Source organism: Berghia stephanieae, chromosome 12 (assembly GCF_034508935.2).
Source record: "Berghia stephanieae isolate SIO BIC M18660-M18661 chromosome 12, UCSD_Bste_1.3, whole genome shotgun sequence".
Classification (NCBI taxonomy): domain Eukaryota; kingdom Metazoa; phylum Mollusca; class Gastropoda; order Nudibranchia; family Aeolidiidae; genus Berghia; species Berghia stephanieae.
The window spans coordinates 9,204,177-9,216,676 of record NC_088371.1 but is presented as its reverse complement, the minus strand read 5'-3'; the positions used below and the strand labels follow the sequence as shown (position 1 = coordinate 9,216,676).

The window sequence follows — 12,500 nt, the reverse complement described above, 5'->3', positions numbered from 1 at the left end:
GCCAGATGAAATGTGTCAACAGATGAAATTTTTGTAACCGTAAACGTGTATAGACGGAACACAATTGACGTCACTCAGCAACTTGTTATTGCTTTTAAACAGCCATTTTGGGGATTAGTTCTCACTAAATTAAATCAACCAGTTCAAGATTATACACAGTTTTGTGGGTAGTACGTTTTATCCGGCAGGCGGATGCTGTGGGTATTTCACCTAAAGCCACAACATCAATAGTTTGATAATCGGTTTTGGTGAGAACTATTAATCAGACAATTGGCGGTGTTAAGGCAAAAACAAAGACCCGAGGGACGTCAACTTCATTCTGTCTATATGTACTATTATATCAAACGAAACTCGCACTAGATCAGATACGAAACTAAAATATACTGGAGTCAAATTGACACATTATGTCATTGACATTAATTAACATTAATTCTACGTGTTAATTTCACGAACAAATTGGATACCTGCACTTTTACACACACATTCACACACGCTTAAGCATACACAAACACACTCACACACACATACACGCACACACACACACACACATACACACACATACACATCTACAAACCTTTAAAAAAAAACCCACTCGAGAATATCTTATAAATTATATTCCACAAATTGATTAATTATTTACTTAATTAATTAATTAATTACATTTCGTTTCAATATTCCCTCCACCTGTAGTGAGGTCAAATGTCAGACAAGTCATATAAAATAGGTTGATGATATCAAACAACAGGCCTGCCAACTATTACGAAATATTCGTAGAATTACGAAATTTTGGCTCCAATTTTAGACCTTTATGATCATCTCTAAGTCATTAAAACTTATTGAAAGTTGATGCCAGGCTACATCATTTTAAGGATTTTGGAGTTTTATTTAATATTTGTGTTGGTAAAATTATTGACTTTTAAATTTAACTATAGCGACTACAAATTTTTATAGCCTAAAAATTTCGATTTTTAAAATTTTGAAGTTGGCATGTCTGATTTTCAAACGCTTTCCCACCTACTTGAATTGATTAATGAATTAATCCACATTAAATTGAAATATATGGGACAAAATCTTGTAGTTGTCACCTTGGCTAATTTTGTAAATTGATTATTTTCTCTCAACGTGATAAAGTGTCCTGACTGATAGGCAGGCACATATTTGCAGGTCTGATAACAGAACGCCATTTGGGCCTGTTTTTAGGTTGATGATAATAGAACTAATAAAAAAAAAAAAAAAAAAAATAATATATAATAATAATAATAATAATAATAATAATAATAAATAATAATAATAAATAATAATAATAATAATAATAATAATAATAATATATGATAATAAAAATAAAAATAATAATACCATTATCAGCACCATCACCACCACCAGCTTCTCCGTCATCATTATCATCATCATCATCATCATCATCATCATCACCACCACCACCCCCCCCCCCCCCACACCCCAACCCTCTCACACCACCATCCACTGCAATTCCAACCCATCCACATCAAAGACATCTCCAAGCCATAACCCACGACTTCAAACGCCAGTTTATGAAATATGAAATAGACTTATCTTCTCCTGCCTACCCCACACACCTCACACCCCTCCCCCCCCCCCCCTCCCCCATCCCCCTTTACACACACACACACACACACACACACACACACACACACACAAATCCACACATCCACCCCATCCCCCTCCCTGCATACAAACTATCATTAAAAACGGCTAGTAGAGCAAAAACAGAACATTATATCTGGAACGTTCTGGAATGTACAACTAATAATCTATTAAAATACGATTCTTTCATTTCTTTGTATTTATTAAACGAATTATTTTTTATCTCGCCCAATAACACAACGAGCTTGCAAGTATGTGTTATTGCACGATAAAAAAATATAACGAGTTTAATAAATACAAAGAAATGAAAGAATACGTTTATTCCACTCCTCCATTAAGATTATTAGATTTTTGTAACCAAATGGTACTTTTAGTTTCCTTGAAGAAGGCCAAATGCCGAAACGTAGTTTGTTTTGTGTTGTTCCTTTATATTATATGAGTCACATTTACTCACTTTATCTTTCTCTCCATCTTAAGAAATTTTGGCCTTAATTTTAGAACTCTATGAGCGTCTCTAAGTCATTTAAACTTATTGAAAATGAACGTTGACGCGGCCTGACAGCAAAGATAGACGTAGAGTTTGAAACTACTTCTTTTGGGGGGAGTTGTGGATATCTCATACGGTAGAGTCACGCCTCCCCTTCAAGGCGGAGTTGTCGTACCAGTAAAGTTCGAGCCCCCCATCACCGCCGCGAAATTTTTAAATTCTCTATTTAATTGTCTTCCGGCATTTTCCTACTCACTTCATTTTTTACTTGTTAGAATTTTGAAGAATTATTTAATGCTTGTAAGGGACAATTCTTGATCTATAAAGTTAACTCTATAGTGACTACAACTACTTCTGTCTCCTAATAACTACGAATTTTCAAATTTGAACATAGGCATATTTAGTTACTGTCACAAATTTTATTCCACCCCTGCCCTCTCATTGGAAAACCCTATGATTTCTTAGTAAATACGTAATCGTTGAGTAAAAATGCTTTGAACGCGTTGAATAACTGTTTTATTCCACGATAGCAGAATATTTGCACACATTTTACTGGTGTGAAATTAGGTGTAAAAGACAGCTGATTGGCAGATATAAATAATCTTTTGGTGCGCATGAATACAAATCCAATGTTTTTAGTTTTGGGTCAAATTGTCATTCAAGCAGAAGGAGAAAGATACATATTATGGTGAAAGAAGTACTAATACCATACCATTTGGTTACAAAATGTCTAATAATCTTACTTGGAGGGATGGAATAAACGTATTCTTTCATTTCCTTGTATTTATTCTCGAGCACATGGAAAGTTAATATAGATCATGCCCATTGCCGAGAAATAAAGGATATCATGAATAGGCTGTCATCTATTATACTTTATTACTACTGTATTGTATTTTTAGATTTAACTGTAATTCTGTGCTCGATGATAAAATTTTATCACTGGCAGAACGTAACAAATGTTGAAAACCCAACCCTATAGATAGAATGCGCTTGGCCAAGGAGTTCACAACATTGCCATCCAGAAGTATAACGGACCAACACACAAACTCTGTGTAACCATGAACTTTTATAGTCTGGTTAATACAGTTTAGTGAGAACAACTCACAAACGCGGATGGCAAAAACAATAACAAAGGCCTGAGTGACGTCATCATGTTACCAACATAAGTGCCTGCTCCACTCACTTTTCTGAATTAAAAATTCACCCCATACAGCGGAGCATACTCAATGTCTCAATCGTTTCTATGTTATATGTTTGTGATGAGAATATTGGCTATTAAGCTTAACTGCTGGTCAAAATTACTTCGTGATGGTGGCGAACGAATCGGCGATCTCAAGAAGTGGGTGAGAGAGGGATCTAGAAATGACTTTGGGTTTGAAACGAATATTTTTGTGTTCGTGGATAGCTCACACGGTAGGGCCACGCTCTCACCTGCCAGGCGGAGTTGTCGTACCAATAAGGTCGCAGGTTCAAACCCCACCACCCCCGCGAAAAAAATGTTTATTCTCTATTGTCTTCTGGCACTTTTCTACTCACTTCATATCTTGTTGATACTTCCGGATGGCAATGTTGTGAACTCCTTGGCCAAGCGCATTCTATCTATATACTTTGTTTTAAAATTTCATGTCAAAAATAAAAGAACTTAAATGTTTATTCGACTTGTTTTGATTTAAATAAAATATACGATCATTGGCGTAATTTTCAAAAGTGTATGTAGGCCTACTGTATGTTGATTGAAGAACTGAAGATTCATACTATAAGATAATAGAGTTAAAAAGGCATCCGTGTCAATAGCTTGACAGGCATAGCAACAAGAGGTCACAGAGATTTATCACTGGCAGATCGTAACACATCAATCATTTCATATTTAATCATACCATATTATAACAATCATTAAGGGTTACAGACGTCAAAAGACATTTCAATGCCATGTTGTATTTGAAAATATGAATTTATAATAGTTAAAATAAACGAAAGAAAATAGCAAATTGATGCATTGACATTAACCCTCTCCGTGCCAACTATAGGACAAATCGTCACATTCGTTACGATACAACCAACATTTTTCTTATTCAAATTTCTTTTGTACATCATAAAATTAAAAAAAAATGAACAGTGTGTGGGGTAGAGCGTGTTTTGCTAAAGAAATTATTTATCGCCAGAACTTACTGCTATTGTGTTTGAGTGATAAAAAATATAGATAGAATGAAGTTGACGTCATTCGAGTCTTTGTTATTGTTTTTGCCATCCTCGTTTATGAGTACTTCTCACTAAACTGTATTAACCTGACTATTATAAACGATCATGGTTACACAGAGTTTTCTGTTAATCCGTTATTATACTTCCGGATGGCAATGTTGTGAACTCCTGAGCCAAGCGCATACTATCTATATTTTTGTGTTAGTTGGGTGTGAGGTTTGGGGGAAAATCCTGAAAATGGCTGGCAACGAGAGAGTTAATGGGGCATTTTTGATTCAATAAATGAATGAATAAATATGGCTGTGCTGTCTCTTTGGACGCTTGCCGTGAATGTGTGTATGTGTTACTTCGAGTGTGTCAGTCTGTTTCTATTATCCAGTTAGTACTTTGTTTCCATAAATCTTTGTCCAGTGTTAATTTTCTTTGCTTTTTGAATGCCATCATGTGTGTTAAGGTGCTGAGGCAATTGGATGCTTCCTTGTGCTGTTGAAATCAGTTCCTCCGTTCTAAATACATTTGATATTTTTTGAAATTTTGATTCATGAAATACGTAGATAAATTGTTTTACAATAACCAGTTTACACTGTTTTTATAAATCAAATTTTAATTTAAAAATCTATTTATTCCTGATTGATTAAATTTAATAAAATTAATTAATTTATTCATGCATTTCCTTCATTTATTCATGCATTTCCTTCATTTATTCATGCATTTCCTTCATTTATTCATGCATTTCCTTCATTTATTCATGCATTTCCTTCATTTATTCATGCATTTCCTTCATTTATTCATGCATTTCCTTCATTTATTCATGCATTTCCTTCATTTATTCATGCATTTCTTTCATTTATTCATGCATTTCCTTCATTTATTCATGCATTTCCTTCATTTATTCATGAATTTCCTTCATTTATTCATGCATTTCCTTCATTTATTCATCTATTAACTTTATATCATTTGGTTTCGATTATTTTTTAAATTCCAATAATTCATCAAATGCTGTTTATCGTTATATCTGATTATCTGTTTGTTTGTTAATTTCCCTCTTTATTTTGTCATGAATTGCTTTTGCATGATTTTGATACAACATCTATATCTTTCTATTATTTAAAAAATTTCAATGCCCGTAATCAGTTATCTATTTATGTAATTTATTTATTATTTATTGACTTATTTCATGAGATTATAATCAGGGTAAAATGAAATAAATTAGTTATTCTATTTTGCCCTGATGATGGAGTGAAGTGACCAAAACTGTTGCGTAAACAATATTATTACTGTAAGCAAAGTAAGAAGTGAAAAACTGTTATACTATATTTATTATTTAATTTTTTATTTATCAATTAATTAATTAATTTATTTATTTATTTATTTATTTATTTATTCATTTATTTATTTATCAATTAATTAAATACATTTTTACTTATTTATTTATTTATTTATTTATTTATTTATTTATTTATTCATTTATTTATGTATTTATTTATTTATTTATTTATTTATTTATCAACTAATTATACGAATCATTTACTTACTTATTTATTTACTCATTATTTTGTTTATTTATTTATATATTTTTCATCTTTATATATTATTTTTCCTTCTTATTCAAAATTCTATTTATCTTTGCACCTATTAAATCATCATTATATTATTCAATCATTCTTATTCATATCGATATTCATAATTTATCCGTTTATTTATTCATCGTTGTATTCAGTATCGGTATTTGTTTTTAGCCATTAGGTTGTTTAGTTTATAAATTTATTTATTCAATTAATTAATTATTGAATTATTTATCAATTATTTAATATATTTATAAATTATTTATTTGTTTTTCTAGTTATTCATTTATTAACTTAATTTTATCTATTTATTTATTCATTTAATCAATTAATTAATTTATTTATTTATTCATTTATTCATACGTTTTAAGAAAGCGAAATGCCGATGAACAATACTCACAAAGACAACAATCAAAATACATGAACATTATTGAAAGTAGATACGTTTTTATAATCTCGTCAGTAGCTTTTTTGTTCATCACATTAAATTACTAGGCCTTCCAGATTCATGAGCTGGCCTTCCAGATTGGAAGCAATTATTATCATCATGGACAATGCATAGAATTACGCAGCAAAAATATACATTATAAATTAGGGCATAATAATCAGTCATTTGACAAAGAACATATAGATAGTATGCGCTTGGCTAAGAAGCTCATAACATTGCCATCCGGAAGTATAACGAACCAACACACAAAACTGTGTGTGTCCATGAACGTTTATAGTCGGGTTAATACAGTTCAGTGAGCATTACTCATAAACGCGGATGGCAAAAAACAATAACAAAGACCTGAGTGACGTCATCTTCGAACTATATAGATAGAATGCGCTTGGCCAAGGAGTTCACAACATTGCCATCCGGAAGTATAACGGACCAACACACAAACTCTGTGTAACCATGAACGTTTATAGCCTGGTTAATACAGTTTAGTGAGAACAACTCATAAACGTGGATGGCAAAAAAAAACAAAAAACAAAACAATAACAAAGACCTGAGTGACGTCATCTTCGAACTATCTATAGATAGTATGCAGATGACGTCACTCAGGCCTTTGTTATTGATTTTGCCATCCGCGTTTGTGAGTTGTTCTCACTAAACTGTATTAACCAGACTATAAAAGTTCATGGTTACACAGAGTTTGTGTGTTGGTCCGTTATACTTCCGGGTGGCAATGTTGTGAACTCCTTGGCCAAGCGCATTCTATCTATTACTTCTTCTTCTAGGTTCCATGCCTGGTCCAGGCTTCGGATACTGCATGAATTATCTCTCTCCATTCCTCCCTGTCTCTTGCCTTTTCAAACAGCTCTTGGATTGTTAGGCTGGTGAAGCCCTTCAGTTGGTCTATGAGTGTTTTTCTTTGTCTCCCCCGGGCGCGTTTACCAGGTATTTTTCCACAACTTGCCAGGTATTCATTCTTATCTTTCCTTACTATGTGTCCGAAAAAGGATATCTATTACTAGCATAGTAAAATAATGTATTCATACAGCTTGAATCTTTAAGATTCAACCCGACAAAAACCGACAACGGCCAAATATTCATGGACGGGGTAGTCAAGACTGGCCTCAGTAAGTAAAATCCAATCGTTGTGAAGGAAATGCCGGGCCCTGTCACTGCCGCAGGGTGTTTTCAGCTTTGATTTTTTTTATAAATTTGCCGACAGAAAATAAAATATGTTGGATAGAAATTGCGATTTGGATCCTGTTTTATTTGCGGGGGGGGGGGGGGGGGGGGGGGGGGAATAATTGACATTGCATTTTGGTTGGTAAAAATCGGACAAAAATTACGACTTCGGTGATGAAAAATGACTTTGATGACAATTATTGTAAACTTGAAAGCGGGCATAGTTTCAGGTTTGTAAGTTATTTCTTCTTGAATTATAACCCATTCTCTAAAAAAATTTACAAAAAATAGGGTTGGAGATCAACATTGTACGGTACTGCCAGTGTTAATTTTTTTATCACCCAGAACAGAATTACTGGCAAATCTAAAAATTATAAAACTATTATTTAACAGACTGAGATATACAAGTAACTTGCAAACCTTCTTATTTATTTCAGGCTAATTCTATCATCCGTTGACTCAAATTAATACTTTAAAAACCTGCTTATTCGTAATACTCAGTCCTATATTGACTTTTGGCTATCATTGAGAGTATTATTTATTCTACACAATTCTAGCACATCCACAACACAATTTAAAGATATTGACGTAATTTTAAATCTCTCTTGATAATATCAAATTATTGTAATTTATCTGTTCTTTAAAAAAAAATAGGTTTGAGGGTGGGGGTGGGCAATACTATTCCCTCCAGCCAATGTTAAATCTTTATCGTCAAGCACAGAAATTACTGGCACATCTAAAAATTATAAAACTATATTTTTAACTATATTTATGGATGATGTCTCAAAGGACTTTTTTTTCTCGATCTATGTTTATCTCTACAATACATTAGTGGTATCATAAGTATAATAGATGACTGCTTGTTCCTCATAGTCTGTATTACTCCGCAAATATCACGGGTTCTCCACTAATAATTTATAAAGTCTGTGTGGCTGGCTGAGAAAACTCGGAAAGATGCGTAAATTTCATAGAATGAGTTTGTAATGTATGCAGTCGTGTAGACCACATCTTTTGATCATTTAGCACTTTAAATTTTCTTTCTATGTCTTTTAGAACCCAAGTTATGAATATTTTTCAGAATGAAATTTGTTGCTATGGGAATCACTTTATATTCAATTTTGGCTCATATCTCGAATCGAAGCTTGCCGCATCTTCCCGGGCTTTCTCAGCCAGTCTCACAAATGCTGGGTGAACTCATTTATTTATTTATCTCATCTCTCAAATCGAAAAAAACAAAACGCACACGTTTGTTAACAGAAAAAAAACAAAAACAAAAAAACATGATTTAGGTCATGGTTAACCCTCTCCGTACCAACTGTAGGAAAAGTGTCACATTCCTTACGATACAACCAATAATTTTCTTATTCAAATTTCGTTTGTACATCATAAAATTTTAAGAAAATGAACAGTGTGTTGTAGAGTATATTATAGCTTTAAAAAATTACTTATGGCAAGAACTTTACTGCTATTGTGTTTGAGAGATAAAAAGAATATATTTTTGTGTTAGTTGAGTGTGAAGTTTTGGGGAAAATCCTGAAAAGGGCTGGTAAGGAGAGAGTTAAGCTCATAACATTTTATCTGTCCAATCGGAAGAATCGGTTTGTCGACAGACTTTCGTTAGAAGCTACCACAGACTACCTACTGTGTTATCTATGGAAGCTACAGTGTCTTAAATTCCTTGCTGGGCCATACGGAGAATGTATCAGAGGATCGACCGTGTTTCATAGACAATGTCGTGATTTGCAATAAATCTGTCCTCATTCATTGACAGTAAACAATTAATTACAGAAATGAAATGAAAAATGAAATTTTCCTATTTTTCTTAAGTTAAATTATTATTATTATTATTATTATTATTATTATTATTATTATTATTATTATTATTATTATTATTATTATTATTATTATTATTATTATTATTAGTTTATGATTATGATTATGATGATGATGATTATTATTATTATTATTATTATTATTATTATTATTATTATTATTATTATTATTATTATTATTATTATTATTATTATTATTATTATTATTATATGATTATGATTATGATTATGATTATGATTATTATTATTATTATGATTATTATTATTATTATTATTATTATTATTATTATTATTAATATTACTATTATTTTTATTATTATTCTTGTTGTTGTTATTATTATTATCATTGTTTTTATTGTTCATAATAATAATAAAAGTAATAATAATAATAAAAATGATAACAATGATAATGATGATAATAATGATAATAATAATATAATAATAACAATCTAATCACAATGGAGCTAAGCCCCAGACACTGTATCTCTATAGATTTAAACACTAAGAGACCAAGAAAACTGAAATTTGGATTGTTGATGGGGAACGACAAAACACTGGGAGCGGTAGCAAATAATATGATTAAAAATAATGTTTGGTTTCTTCACGCACAATTCGAATAAAAAGAAACCCACACTAAAGTGTGAAGGAAAATGACGAAAATTTGATAGTCGCCATCACCAAAACGACGACTTCCTCTACTTCCGGCGATTTTAAAATCCCTTCGATCGGCTGTTGCACTACAATTAAACGCGTAATAAATAACAATGTGAAATTGAATGTAAGCTTCAATTTAATTACAAAAACAGATCAAATTAACGTTTCGGGTCTCCCCTTTGATCTTGACAACGCCACTACCACATTATCTCATTCACCTGAAGTGTTTCATTCATCCTGTTTTGTTGATAAAGCGGAAACCCGAAACGTTAATTTGATCTGTTTTTGTAATTAAATTGAAGCTTACATTCAATTTCACATTATTATTTATTTCCTCGAGCTTCGAGCAGCAACATTTACACAATTAAACGCGTAAAATTTAAAGCGTAAAAAAATGTAAGTATGGAGGCTAAAGACATTATTATTTTTACAAAGTCTATATTCCAATCTGATAGATTCCAGGTCATTTTTCTAGATCAAGAATGAATCCTAGCATGAAAGACCTAATAATTCTGATAGAAGCTACAATTTCTAGATTTAGTTGTAGATCTACATTATTATTTTTACGACGCGGGTCAGATAAAATCTCGGCTGCACCCGGGATCAATCTTGGTCCCTTTGCGTGTAAGGCGAGTGCTCTACCAACTAAGCTATCGGGTCCCACTGATGTATAAATTATGACCAGTTCAAGGAGAAAATAAACTTATGAAAAGTGGGAATGCAAGTAAAGGCTGGTTTTTCAAAACTCGTAAAGTCGATATTTCTACTATTTGAGATTTTTCCTCCATGAGATAAATTGAAAGGTAAACTTTATTTTAAGCATCATTGATTACAATAATTTTCCAAGATTTGTATGAATTTGAAGATTAAATATGATAAAATAACAAACCGAATGAGAAATTGTAGGGGAGATAATCCTCAATATCTCAAAATGGGAACAACGGAGTTAGGGAGTTTTGGAAAACACTTTTCAAGTGTAACTCGGAATTAGTGATAAATACATTGTTAGCATCGATAATAAATGTCGAGCTAGGTTTACTCACCAGAGGACGAGGAGTCCGAGTGTCCGCTAGAGCAGTTCAGTTCCCTGCCTGGTAAAGGGGGCAATCCAGCGCCCATATCTGGGTAGAACCCGCCGTTCGGGTAGGTAGGCGGATGGCCAGCCTGGTACATGTCCCGTAGAGGCTAGTGTGGTACCGGCCCATTCCGTTCAGGCCTCCAAGGGAGCTAATCTGCATCTGTCGACAGTTGTTGAGGTAGTCCCCGTTGGCAAAGGCGTTGTAGGCCGCTGCCTTGGAATTCATAGAGGGAAAAGAGGCGCCCAGTTGGAGGTTGGAGTACGAAGACATGGAGCAGGAGTTGTGGGGGGACACGAGGCTCTCCGTGCCGTAGCTGGACCATCCGTTCTGGCCAGAGGCGGATAGGGCGCTCCTGGCCGCCGCTGCTGCTCCGACGGCGGCACTGGCCGAGTCTTGGGCGCCCGGGGATGGGGGCAAGATGCTGGAGGTAGAGATGGACGGGTAGAGGGAGAGGCCGGCTGAGTGGGACAGGAAGTTAGCGGGAGGCTCCATTTTTATATATGGGTTGGGTGAGGAAATGGACTTGATGGAAAATTGTGTCCGTTGAGTATTGGTAATTTGCTTTCTCTACGAGGGAATAAACTGTTGGTGGTTACAACTTTGCCATGTTAAAAACAAGAAGTAAAAAATCACTGAAATTTACGAATCAATTTTAATTCAACAATATTATGATCCATTTTTTTCTGGATATTGTCATAGCGCCTGTTTATTTATTCTATTATAATTTTTTTCTCGTTTTTATGTATTCACGATATAGATTGTATTTTTTGATAAATCTTCTTTATCTATTTATTTTTTTAATTATTTTAATTTCTTTCTAAAACGTGTATTTGTTTGTTTGTTTTATGTTTGTGGTTTTTCGAAGTGTTGAAGACGTTTGCAAAAGAATTCAACAGATTTATTCCCCTTTCTTTCTCCAAACGAATCGTTCTTTAGAATTCTGGGAATTTGAAATGTGCGAGAAAAATGAAGACCGTTGAATTAAAAACAAAAACAAAAAACAAGTAAGCAAAAAAAAAAAAATAAATAAATAAAATAAACAAAACCAAAAAAAAACTCGAGAATCCCCGATCAGCAGTTGTCGTTCTTCCGAAGGACAAGTTGATGTAGGTTAATTCCCTTTGATTGAATCACAGATGATGATCGAGTTACCTTTCTTGGTGAGAAATCGCTTTCTTCCTTGGATGTGATTTTTGTTTGTTGTTTTGTTGTCGTTGTCGTTGTTGTTGTTGTTTTGTTGTCGTTGTCGTTGTTGTTGTTGTTGTTGTTTTTTTTGTTTTTTGTTATCGTTGTTGTTGTTGTTGTTGTCGTTGTCGTTGTCGTTGTTGTTGTTAATCTCAATTAAATTCTCCAACTATTATATAATCAAGCTTGTTGACGATTCCAACATTCGTATTCTGCATTATTTTCTTGTTTGTTTTTAAAATCAAGTCTGTGTGG

The 12,500-nt window shown here is 33.1% G+C and overlaps 1 pseudogene across 1 annotated transcript in view; it reads right to left on the bottom strand.

Moving 5' to 3' along the window:
* LOC144958049 (uncharacterized) overlaps window positions 1-12,500 on the bottom strand; it is a 147,835-nt pseudogene that overhangs the window by 52,918 nt on the left and 82,417 nt on the right. The window contains exon 3 of the transcript XR_013642322.1: window positions 11,025-12,500. This exon is cut by the window's right edge and continues 18 nt beyond it. The product of XR_013642322.1 is annotated as an uncharacterized LOC144958049 (transcript). The remainder of the gene's footprint in view (window positions 1-11,024) is intronic.